A 12,972-nucleotide genomic window follows, 5' to 3' on the forward strand; every position below is an offset into this window, starting at 1 on the left:
AGTCCTCGATCGTTAGAAATCCAGATGGCTGAGTTGCTGAATTGGCATCAGGTGATTATGCGGGATAATTAAAAAGGCGCTGGTTTGAAGACTGAGAGTTTTGTTTCCCTTTAAGACACTCGTCGTGTTGACATAGTTTTGTTTCCGGGTGTCATTGTTACAAAACTTTATCGCTAATGCTAGCCGTTTAAAATATTTTATTCAGCGTTGAAATGGATTGGGCACAAGTTATGTAACTTATTACCGTCCGCTCCCATCAGAAACATGAACAATAATGAATGGACGTAATAAATGGACATAATAATATTAAGACATATTATTGATTAATTGAAGCGCTTACTTCGTGCAATGTATTTATGCACATGTCTAAAGATATTTTCATTAATAGTATTTGGCAGAGCAGGGTTGCCGTAAAGAATGGTATCAATGTCAAAGTGAACTTTTGATAGTTCAAAGTCTTGCTTCAGATCAAAACGGCAACTGACAAATTTTGGACATTATAAAAAAAATGGTTAGCATCTTCCACCGGAGCACCACAATTGCAAGCTCTACTCTCTGATAGATTAACACGAAACAGATCTGCATGTAATGAACTACACGAATGTCTTAACTTCGTGTGTAGTATATTTGTCTTTCTTTCACCAAATAGAAAATATTTTGGAACTTTGTCATTTTTCCAGATAACTTTGATTTAAACGATGATAATGAATTTGTACATTTTGTTGTAGAGGAGAGAGCATTCCATAAACTTGCAGAATCATAAATAAATGACTTTTGGAGAATTGAGGTGCGAAATTTAGGAACAGACAAATCTGATTTGTAACGCAAGTTGTATCCGGAAATAGTTTCAGTAAAAGGTGGAAGTAAATCTATCAGGTAATCAGGAGCTTGCATATTAACAATTTTGTAGAATGTACAGAGTTTTCTTTGTGTTCATCTAACTTTCAATGGTAACCAACCAGTTTCACTGTATAAACTATATCTTGAAGCGAATTTAGGCGATCCGGTTACAATTCTTGCTGCTTCAAGTTGTAACATTCAAGTTTATCACAAATATAGCTAGGGCAATTACCCCAGACCTCAGATGCATATTCTAAAATAGGCCTAATATATATTTCATACATACTAGAAAGGATATATCTAGGTAATACGTACTTTAGCGTCCGTAATGAGGAAACAATTTTTTAGGCCTTTTTCTATTACAGCAGATACATGATGTGACCATTTTGTATTATCTGAAAAGATGACACCGAGGTGTTTATGTTGATGTACACGTTCCAAATGTTCATTATTGAAAATCAAGTCAGGAACTTGTGGACAGTTTCCATTTTTAAAAAGCATGAATTTGGTCTTATTCGGTTTAAACTTAACTAACCATTTGTCAGCCCATTCATTCAATTTTGCTAAACCATAGTTAAGAGTAGCTTCTATGGTTTTTACATCTTTTCCTGCAACACCAATTGAAGTGTCGACGGCAAACAGTCTTGTGACATTTGTTACAGTTTCAGGTAAATCATTGATGTACACAAGGAACAAAAATGGACCAAGGACAGATGAGAGTTGGGACTTCCTTAGTGCAGATATCGCTTAGTACAACGACACCCAGGGCCTTATCTCATACAGCTATCTTGTATCATAAGTCTATCTTGAGTAAGTGAGTGAGTTGGGTTTTACGCCGATTTTAGCAATATTCCAGCAATATCACGGCGGGGAACACCAGAAATGGGCTTCCCACAATGTGCCCATGTAGGGAATCGAGCCCGGGGCTTCAGCCTGACTCGAGCAAACGCCTTAACCACTAGTCTACCCTAAAGCATGAGAGTGTCAACAGTCGTTGGACAGATCGCTTTATGAAACACGACCCACGGGGATCCGTCCCACAAAGACGATCGTAATGCCCTTATGTTTATTTCCCCTATGCGCTTACGACGTAAGGGATTCGTAACGCAAATCAGCCGCTCGCATACTAATACACATACGTAAGGCATTCGAACTCCCAATGCCCATACGTGGAACTACCATTACAATCAGGTTGTCAGAATGAGTGAGTTAAAAGTTAACTTTTCAGCAATAGAGCGACCCAGACTGCCATTATATTGTATCTTAGTTACTGTTACGTAGGCCGACATATAAATAATGCTCGAGGTTTAAATCCGAATAAAAGTTGCCACCAAATTAGACTAACACATCGTGCCATTTGTAGGGTCATAGGGACACTCTACTCATCATTCGGAGCCGACAGTTATAGCACAGAGTATATATCTTGTGCATAAGGTCACGTGTTAGTTTACTTCCTCCAGCCTTTGGTATCGCTCAATCTCCACCTCTAATACCTCCTCTGATGTACATTGCTAACGCGTGTATCAGGAACAGATGGCAGCATTCAGATTCAGGAGAGTTACATTACAATACCAGCTGATCAATAACAATACTAGATCTACGTATTATCAACATCGTCGTGATAACGCGCTGTCGCCAGCTGAGAGGTCATAGTACCACCTCCTGAATCCACACGGTGTTCACATCTCTGTCATCTGATAGGGCTACCCAAGGATGCAGTCATTGATAATGTTCGTAAGGTTTGTGTGCTCATAAGGAATACAGGAACTAAAGCGCTATACAGGTAAGGGATTTTAAAGTCGACAAAAAACTTAGCCAGGTAGAAACAAACCTGTATCTGTAAAAAAACCAACAACTTTTATTTACTCGAATTTCATATTATCTCGATATATCCGTTAACACGATCTTTTCATGTAAAGTTATGCAACATTATTCAGCATTACGTAATATAGATTGTCAAGGCCGAACGCGTACTAAAAAGCGTACAAACACCTGTAGAGAGTAACTTCCGCTCTCTACTAGAAACGTACGATAGTCGTAACGGCAAGCAGGTTCGCTCATGGAAAGAGTCCAAATCAGATTCCTCCACTAGTTACTAATTAGCGTCTTACATTGGTGTTGTGCTTGCCTCGAAGTACGTATGACCCGATATAGGTCGGTAGTCCCGTTGGCTAAAAAGTTGACTGATTATTATAACGTTTACGTGATACAGGTAATGTATAAAGTATATCCAGCGTTTGTTTAAGCTATATCCAACTAGTGTCGTGACTCACAACACAATGTAACGGTCTCAGTAACGATACGCACGATTATATTATATATAGAAATATCATATGTAAAGAATCTTCAACATTGATGAAAGTATCATGTATGATAAAGCTATATCCAACTAAGGTCGTAACTTCACTACACAATGTAACTGTCTCAATAACGATACGCATGATTATATAATACATAGAGATACTATATGTAACGTAACTTCAACGTAAATGAAAGTATCATGTATGATAAAGCTATATCCAACTAAGGTCGTAACTTCACTACACAATGTAACTGTCTCAATAACGATACACATGATTATATAATACATAGAGATACCATATGTAACGTAACTTCAACGTAAATGAATGTATCATGTATGTAGATGTAAGTATCAATTACGTAGGCGAACGTAACTGAAGGAAGACTGACTGACTGACTGAGTTTGGTTTTACGCCGCTTTTAGCAATATTCCAGCAACATCACGGCGGGGTACACCAGAAATAGGCTTCACACATTGTACCCATGTGGGGAATCGAACCCGGGTCTTCGGCGTGACGAGCCAACGCTTTAACCACTAGGCTACCCCACCGCCCCTTCAGCTTGAAGGTTTTAGACTGTGGCCCATATACGTTTTCGTACCTAGGTAGCGAGAGGAAGGATTATGAAAAAATCCCGACTAGCCTCATATTGACCAGGGCACCCTTTCAAAAAGCGATGTTAGCACTAAGACTGACTGACTGAGTTTGGTTTTACGCCGCTTTTAGCCCTAAGACGATCGTAACCCGTATGACAAAAATCATGGTGGATACAAGATGGAAATAATAACTGCAGTCATTAGTTTTCGTTTTAGTAGAAACGAATTTAGTGTTTCATCAGTAGAAATTTGTTCTTGAAGCAGCAGTTGAAGCAAATGTTTTTAATTTGTCTAAGAGTATTCTTCGTCGAGACAGCAGTAGTATTTGATGAAGAAGTAATAACGGTAATCGGTCATAGTTTGTCAGTGTTTAAAGAGTACGCTACGTTCGTGATATTTCAAAATAAATAAATCATGTTTGCTCATTTTGCAATGCCATATACATGTATTCATGCTTGGATGCATGGGTGTGTAGTAGAGTCAAGTCTCGCTTATCCGGACACTTGCGTTTTCGTTAATATGCAAATATAAGAATACCGTCTGGATAAAAGCCACACTCCGGCGCAGTGATGACTTAACATAACATCACTGCCACAGGCTAATTTGTATATCACGTGACCGGACTTTTCTCTTGTTTGTAATCAAACGCGCATATTCATAATAAGAAGAGACTGGACTCACGAAAGCTTTTCGGCGCTCTCTTCATAATGTTTTACATTGTTACATATATATTCTTCCACAACTGCGACAGTTAGGTCTATGACAGTACATATTTAGATATCAAACTGGCTGCATCGTTTGCTCTCCGTCGGCTTCGATGACTGCACGTGGAGCCGTACAACCTATGTAAACAAAGGATCGCTACGCAAATTGAAATAGTGTTACATGTTTTTGGATACTTTCACAGTGAAACTAACCATTATATTAAAGATGTTTAGTTAGATGTGGAGACTCGTCAAAAATAAAAGAGTAAAAGAAATCTGTACATTATATTGAATGGACATTGCAAGATGTGACGAATCGTCACATTTTACTGGCCTGAGGCAGAGGTACTATGCTGGCTTGCCGCATGGAACTCTGGGTAGGAGAGTGGATAAAAGCACCAAGAAACAATGCATGTATGTACGTGATATATCGCATTGACAGGTCACTTGTTTACAGCTTTCACTATCTGAACACGTGACTGGAAGTGTTGTGATGAGTCTGTCTGTGTTACCTAATACGCCCACATGGTGTAGTGTTGGATACGGAGTGTGTATATCTCTCATTCAGTTGGAGCCCTGACGAGCAGGAGGCTGAAAAAAGAATCTATATCAAATTTACCTGACACGTTTATTGATAACAATAGTGAGTGAGTTTAGTTTTACGCCGCTTTTAGCAATATTCCAGCAATATCTCAGCGGGGTATATCACACATTGTACCCATGTGGGGAATCGAATCCGGGTCTTGGGCGTGACGAGCGAACGCTTTAACCACTAGGCTACCCCACCGCCCCTGATAATAATAGCAAAACAGGAATATTAATTTTTCGACAAGGCGCTTGGTTGAAAGGAACAGACTCATTTTTAAAATCACTTTAGGTGTTTCGAATATTTTGTGGAAGCAAAAATGAATGTTTATGTTCAACATTTTAACAACTGATGCATCGAAAACAATTATCCGTCGTACGATGACACTAAATTTGATGATAGTACTCGCGTGCTATTATTCCCCAATGTCATGAATTGATGGGCGTGCTTTCAGTGACTAATTTACCTGGATCTCGTTCCATAAAACACCTATCGATGATCGTACCACAATGGAAAGTATGGCAGTTTCGATCACCATCTGTGCAACCGGGCCCAGGGTCAACACAATAAATTACAGACTGGAATGTATTAACTAGTCTTGTTGAATCGGCCACTGTTCGGACTATATTATCGCCATCGCCTTGGTAAAACAAATCTGCGGAGTGGACACTTTTTGTGGAGGTTCATACTTAACATGGGTGGTAAGCTGTCGTCTCAGACTCGTCTGGCACATGCATTAATGCGCCACCATGATCATGATAATTGGCAAAATATGCATCGATTCGGAGCGTTTATAAGGCGTGTAAGAAACAATTTACACACTCTTGCCAGTGGGATTTCATCTATTTCATAACTCGTTGTTTCGGAACCTGTCAAAGTCGCTCTCTCCGGTGAGATACAGATAAACAACTAGTTGTAAGATAAGTAGTATGTAACGGACACGCGTGTAGTTATCAGATGTACACCAGATAATATCAGATAATATCCGAGTATTGTCTATTGATTGACGCCGTCTGATAGTTAAGATTGTTTTACAGTTGTTTACGTACATTTCCCCAAACAATCAATTCAGAATTTTCAAAAATAATAAATAAAAAAGACCAACCCACATCAATTAGCCGATCATGGTACACTTACGCCACATAACTCTACTGGGAAGCACACGGTTCAGTACTTTAACTGAGAAAAGAAATCCTATATAACCAAACATATACAAACAACAACAAACAACGAATAAAGCAACAACATATAAATAACAACATTAATAAATAAATAAATGAATGAATGAATGAATATATACATATGTAAATACATGAATGAATGAATGGCTAACTAACTAGCTAAATAATTAAATGAATGAATGAATGAATACATACATACGTACATACATGAATGAAACATATATACATACATACATACATACATACATACATACATACATACATACATACATACATACATACATACATACATACATACATACATACATACATGAATGACTAACTAACTAACTAACTAACTAAATAATACAGTATATACATATGCGTGTGCCTGCGTGTGTGTGGAAAACCCCCAGCATGCATGGGTTCATGTGTATGGTTGCTCCGGTTGGGAACAAGTCCCCAGTAACCTGTGCTTGTCGAAAGGGGCAACTAATTAAGTCTGGGTCTTCGGTCTCGGTAACAGAATGTGCAGATATGCTCAGACGGCGTAGGATCAGTCGTTACTTAGACTTGTTGATGGCTTACAGAACGCCGTCAGATATAGCTTGAATATTGATGTGTGCAGCGTCAAATAAGTGCACCTTATCGTCCATGAAACCTCAATTTCCCATTAATCAGTCGTTTCCCAGCGTCAAAGTTAAATGTCGACTACACTGCCACTTCGACAAACAATGCACTGTCATTTGTGATTAAAGATAAAATTCAGCGAGGTACATGTGATGATCATGTGATTGCACTTATGGGACATACATGGCAATCAGAACAAACCTGCCATACACACCTACTGTATCAAGGAAGCAGCCTGCAACTGTATCAGAACAGGCCAAAAGGCGCGGACCAACGCGACGGACGGAAAGCCGCGAGAATAGCCGAACGAAGCGCCAATGCTATTAATCATCCTACCTATGTACCTAAACGGTTGAAGGGGGGTAACGGGGGTGTTGTACAGTGAACGAGTGTTTAAACTGTTATTTTCTTACACGATAAAGGAGAGAAGCGTCAGCAATCAGAAGCACATGTCACCACAAGAAAGGTGCGTGCATTAGTTTACCCTCCAGACAGTGTTTAACACTACAGGTGAAGACAGGTACGTCTTGAAATTTATGTACATGTTTGTAGTAATTTCGACAATGACATTCGGAGGCCTTTATAATTCGGGTTTATATTTTGCTTTCAAACCAAACCGTTGTTTGTACGTCGTAATCTTACAAACCCTTATTGACCCGAGTAAAATAGGCAAGCTGTACCATTACGTACTAATTCCTCACATAATTGGATATCGTCGAAGGTGAGGGACATTGTTCATTATATCAATCACTGGTTTGTTTTGTCCAGGTAAGAAGTGGCCTTCAACAACCCAAGTTTGTCGTTAGAGGCAACTGACGGGATCGGGTGGTCAGGCTCGCTGACTTGGTTGACACATGTCATCGTATCTCAGTTGCGTAGTACGAAGTTCATGATAGTAATCACTGGATTGTCTGGTCCAGACTCGATTATTTACAGACCACTGCCATATAGCTGGAATATTGCTGAGTGCGGCGTTAAACAACAAACAAGATCTTGCCCAAATTGGAGTAGTCACAGAAGGATGTCATGTAACTGGAATATTTTTGTAATGCGGAGTTGACCTTTAATCGCAAGTCTGTTCCACCACCTTTCATCTTTGAGGAAATCCATATTGGGGGTTATCTTGCCTGTTATGATTACACGAATGGGGTTTTTTAAATATAGATTTTGTTACTGACACAGCTGAACCTATTGGTAGTATATGTTCACCTATTTAATCTTTCATTTTGAAGCAGAATAATGTAATGCATTGTGCTGAGTAGACTGTCTTGTCTTCAGTTGGAAGCTGCAGAGCAGAGTCAGTGAGTTATCGCCCCTTTTAGCTATTCAGTTTTGGGGTTATGGGTTAACCCCTGTCAAGAAAGATACGTATTTTCCGATCACGCGTCTCGCGACACCGAATTCTGCAACCATATTGATACTCAGACATAAACTCACTCTGTCTGGAAAACAAATACAAAATGCAATTTAATGTAAATAGGCATTCGTTGTAATTCCGAAATAGAAGCTAGTAAGTATACCCAGCCGTTTTTAAATACTAACAGATGCTGCTTAGCAATGAACGCCGATATTGGGCTTGATGGAATATTGTAGACTATTTTATCGATTGCTACAAGGGGTACAGCACCAATTGATATATAAAAAATGCAAGTGCCTTGCGAAAGAAACCCGATGAATACGGCGAAAAGGAGCACATTTTCCGCTTTTCAGGTTATTTCATTATTTTGGGATGACACCATTCTTGCGGTAGAACCTGCAGTAAGCAATAGCGGTAAAAATGAGACAAATAGTTTGTCTCTAATTTGTTATTCGAACATATGTTGGTTGTGGAATAATAAATATATTCAAGACTGGTAGTATATCAAATTCCATCAAAAATCGATGACTGAATTTGCAAGTGATTTTTTTTCACCTGTTGAATACCATTATTGGTCACAGAACCATTCCTGCTTCTGTATTCTACGTAGAAGTGTAATTCCTCTTCTGTTGTCCGAAGGAATATGGGTATTCAAGTAAACTAAGGCTCCGCATTTTGCTGTGCAAAGTTGTATACCTTTGCTTGCCAGGATCCTGTGATAGCTGATTCGTGTTACGATTTGTCTTGATGATGGATCTAGTTTTGTCAGCACCATACCCGTCACTAAGGATATCATTGTAACGGTAAGCGTCTAGGAACCTGTTACGTTTTGTTTTCTCTCCAACATGAAACTACGTTGCGCCCTGATGAAACTGGAATATTGTTCCAAGGAGATTGAAACCAAATTCCCTCAGTCTACTAGTATCCCATGCTGCTGTTTCGTGTTCCAGTATAGGTGTAATTCTTACTCTCTTGTATCAGGTCTTGATTAGAACTAGCCCCCATAAATCAATGTTTCTACAAATGGCACGGGGAGCGTTGGACTCGGTCACGAATCTCACTCCCAGGACCAAGAGGATAAATCAAACAAGGAACCCAACTTAAGCCTAGAATGAGGTGGCCTGTTCAGATTGCCTCACCTCCTGAAATTGAGAATTGCCATGGGCTCCTTTTGGAATCTATTCATTTTTGTGTATGATAGCCACATATATTGACAGTCGTAATAACACCTGTCCATTGCTGATTAATGCCTGTCATATAGATAATGTATACTAATGCCAATAACGGTTGTCACCCCCCACCTCACACCTCACACCCCCACACCCCTCTCCAATTAAAATAATTGAAGGGGGTGACAACCATTATTGGCATGAGTATATTTGCAGCACCTGTCTGGGGTAGCACATGACTGAACCACTCGTAAAAACTGTCAAGTGATATCTTCGCCAGATTTGGACATTTGAGTCACCCGAAGCGATAGGGATATAGATTATGGTCATGTACTGCATTTTTCAATGCACTACTTTGCGGAACGATTTCTGTGTTATCCTTGACGTTTAAACTCGAAATCACTTCGAAAGTCGTTTCTCAACCTAAATGAACCCAAACATAGACTGACCACAGTCGTAGCATAATTCCCACGTAATCGTAACGTAAACTGAAGTTAGTCGTATCGTAACTCCCACTTACTCATACCATAACCTGACGCCAGGCGTATCGTAACTACTACGTTGTCATACCATTACCTTACGACAGTCGTAGCGTAACTCCCAAGGGCTCATGCGATACACTTACGACAGTCGTAGCGGTGATATCGGTGTAATTACTAAGTACGTCTACTACATGATAATCAGTGATTTCGGGCGGTGGGGGGAGCCTAGTGGATAAAGCGTTCGTTCGTGACGCCGAAGACCCGGGTTCGATTCCCCCAAATGAGTACAAAGCGTGAAGCCCATTTCTGGTGTACCCTAATTCTGGTGTATTGCTGGAATATTGCTAAAAGCGGTTTAAAACTATACTCACTCACTCACTCACTCACCCATACACTCACGACCTTCCCGATTCATCAAGTCGCCTCTTACGACCAGTACCAGTTGCTAGGGATCAACTCTCACCCTCCGTGTTTCTATTACATCGCCCTTTACGACCACCACAGAGCCTGAAACAAATATATCCAAGAAAGCCCATGCAAGTCTAGAATGTGTGGCAAGTCTAGATTTCCACAGTCTGAAAATGAAGTCATTATATATGTATATATATATATTTTTAAAATAAAAAATTGTTTTATCTGTAAAATATGTTCACTAGTTGTTAGTCTACGACCGCCAGTGATCAGTGTGCGAAATAGTTTCAAGATTTTGCTAGGCAGTCGGGCTAGCTATGCCTGAAAGTTACTAGCCCACAAAATAATTCACTTGCCCGAAATTTGAATGTAGACACTGGTTTCATCATTAAGCTGCTAATATGATGAACATTTTTATCAGACCATAATCTTGCATGATTTAAAAGTGTATTATAACAGTAACAGTGTATTATAAAGCGAGGGAGAGTGATATATTTACAAAATGACCCCATGAAAATTCACAAGCCAGTCGGGCCAGTAACTGTGGCGATTTACTGGCCCGACTGGATTTGTACTAGCGGGCCAGTGGCTATTTCGCACACTGCCAGTGATGTGTTTGGGACACTTCTACCCGTTCTTTATTAGGAATCTCAATCGGAACCTTACCAACAAAAAGTATTGCTTAGGCTGAAAACAATCCTTGAAATCCCGTTTGTCTGGTATCACGTAGAGTGGGGCGGTGGGGTAGCCTAGTGGTTAAAGCGTTCGCTGAAGACACGGGTTCGATTCCCCAAATGGGTACAATGTGTGAAGCCCATTTCTGGTGTCCCCCGCCGTGATGTTGCTGGAATATTGCTAAAAGCGGTGTAAAACTAAACTTATTCACTCACTCACGTACAGTGTCTGGAGTAACAGATCTTAGCATCCCGAATCACGGATACGTAGTAATTTGCATTTCAATATTGTTTGACGTTGATTGTATTTCAATTACGTAATTGTCAGGGTCGCTTAGTTCATTGACGTCAGACAATAGCTTCCCGAGTTTTCTTGTCGAAAAGAGAGATGCTCTTTGGCAAGAGGTCTGATGAAGAGGACCTGCATCCGGGCACCTTTATCGTCGCGTGCAGCGGTCGAACATCATGGCCGGTCTCCGACGAAGAAACCATTCGATTTGTTTTGTGCGCATTTGCAAAGCACTGATTGAAAGGTGCGTTTGCTTTTTTGCCTATCATTTCCGAGCAAATCTATCTCCAAGGGCTGACTTAAATAAATGACTAACCAATCCCATCTAAAAAGAGTCAAACGATAATCTCCCGTGGCAAAGGGTATCGCCGAGTCATTCGTCACGACTCGCCATTTTCCTTAAAGTGCAATATGAATTCGGGTTGTGTCGGAATTACATGAATTGTCATGCATGTCGCCGTGTGTTATTACTATTAAAGCTGATGCAGACTGTTTTAAAGTTATCAATAACCCTCCTCTGTGTCCTATATTTTACAATTTTGGATAATGTCACCTGATAATTGCTCGTTTATGCTTTATGCCAATCTCAATTTTGAGATTCTATATCAGTTTATATATACGAAGGAGGACATGGCTCGACAGGATCATTGTACGACGGGGTTTCATTTTATGCGTAGGATTTCCACTTGCGTAGATCTATACTGATCATATCAGTCACTGGATTGTCTAGTCCAGACTCTATTATTTACAGGCCACCGTCATAGAGCTAAAATAACGCTGGTAGCGGCGTTAAATAACAAAACAACCAACTAACCATGCTTGACATAATATGCGAATGACGGGATCGGGTGGTCAGACTTCGTTGACACGTGTCATCGTATCTCGGTACAATATCATCCTCGATAATCTCCAGGTTATACGTTACGATCACTCTTCACTACAGTGGACAGTGATCGAAACGTACACCCTGGAGATTATCGAGGACACTATGTGAAGCCTATTTCTGGTGTCCTCCGCTGTGATGTTGCTGGAATATTGCTAAAAGCGGCGTAAAACTAAACTCACTCATCGTAACCCAATTGCGTGGATCTATGCTAATGATGTCAATCTCTGAATAGTCAGGTCCAAATTCGATTATAATCTGACTGCGTAAAGTCTGTGCATCCTGGCACATTCCGACACATGGATATCTGGTGAGCCTTACACGTCAAGTGATTTTATCGCTTCTATATAAAAGGACTTATCGATGGTACCTTTAAGTGATGGAAAGTATGTCACTAGCGAACAAACCTATTAAACCAGAAGAGCAGCTCAACCACACAGGCACTACACCAAGCAGCAGACGCTGACCTAGACTAAGGCTTAGTCTCTGAATATATATAATTTGGATAGTTAGCCCATTTATCACTACTAGGGAGATCGCATTCAGAACCGAGGAAATCTGGTGCTTTATTTAGAGCAGCACCGCAGTCCGCTAGGCAGTAGGGAAAATAATGTTGTTCAGGGACTGTGAGACAGACTAACGCTGATGCCTCTCTGGTTACGATCACTACTGAGATCGCATTGTACAACGTTGGCAGCAGCACAAAGAATTTTAGCGCAAAGATTGACCAGAGAAAATGTCAGTCTTTCCATATGCGAGCATATGGAAAGACTGGTCATTTTCTCTTTGTTGCGCAACCGTATTTGCGCTACAATTTGCCTGTGGTCCGCCCATGAGCAGCACCAGCCGAGTGGTCAGTTTCTACAATCCGGGAAACTTCAGGTTGAAGAC

At 40.3% G+C, this 12,972-nt stretch overlaps 1 protein-coding gene across 1 annotated transcript in view; it reads left to right on the forward strand.

The window, feature by feature from the left end:
- Nucleotides 1-2,518: 2,518 nt before the first annotated feature.
- The window catches only part of LOC124268197, a 30,721-nt gene continuing 20,267 nt past the window's right edge, over nt 2,519-12,972 (forward strand). The window contains exon 1 of the mRNA XM_046703223.1: nt 2,519-2,623. The gene's annotated coding sequence lies outside the window, so the exon portion shown is untranslated. The remainder of the gene's footprint in view (nt 2,624-12,972) is intronic.

This window comes from Haliotis rubra, unplaced genomic scaffold (assembly GCF_003918875.1).
Source record: "Haliotis rubra isolate DU_JTF1 unplaced genomic scaffold, ASM391887v1 Scf137, whole genome shotgun sequence".
Taxonomy (NCBI): Eukaryota; Metazoa; Mollusca; class Gastropoda; order Lepetellida; family Haliotidae; genus Haliotis; species Haliotis rubra.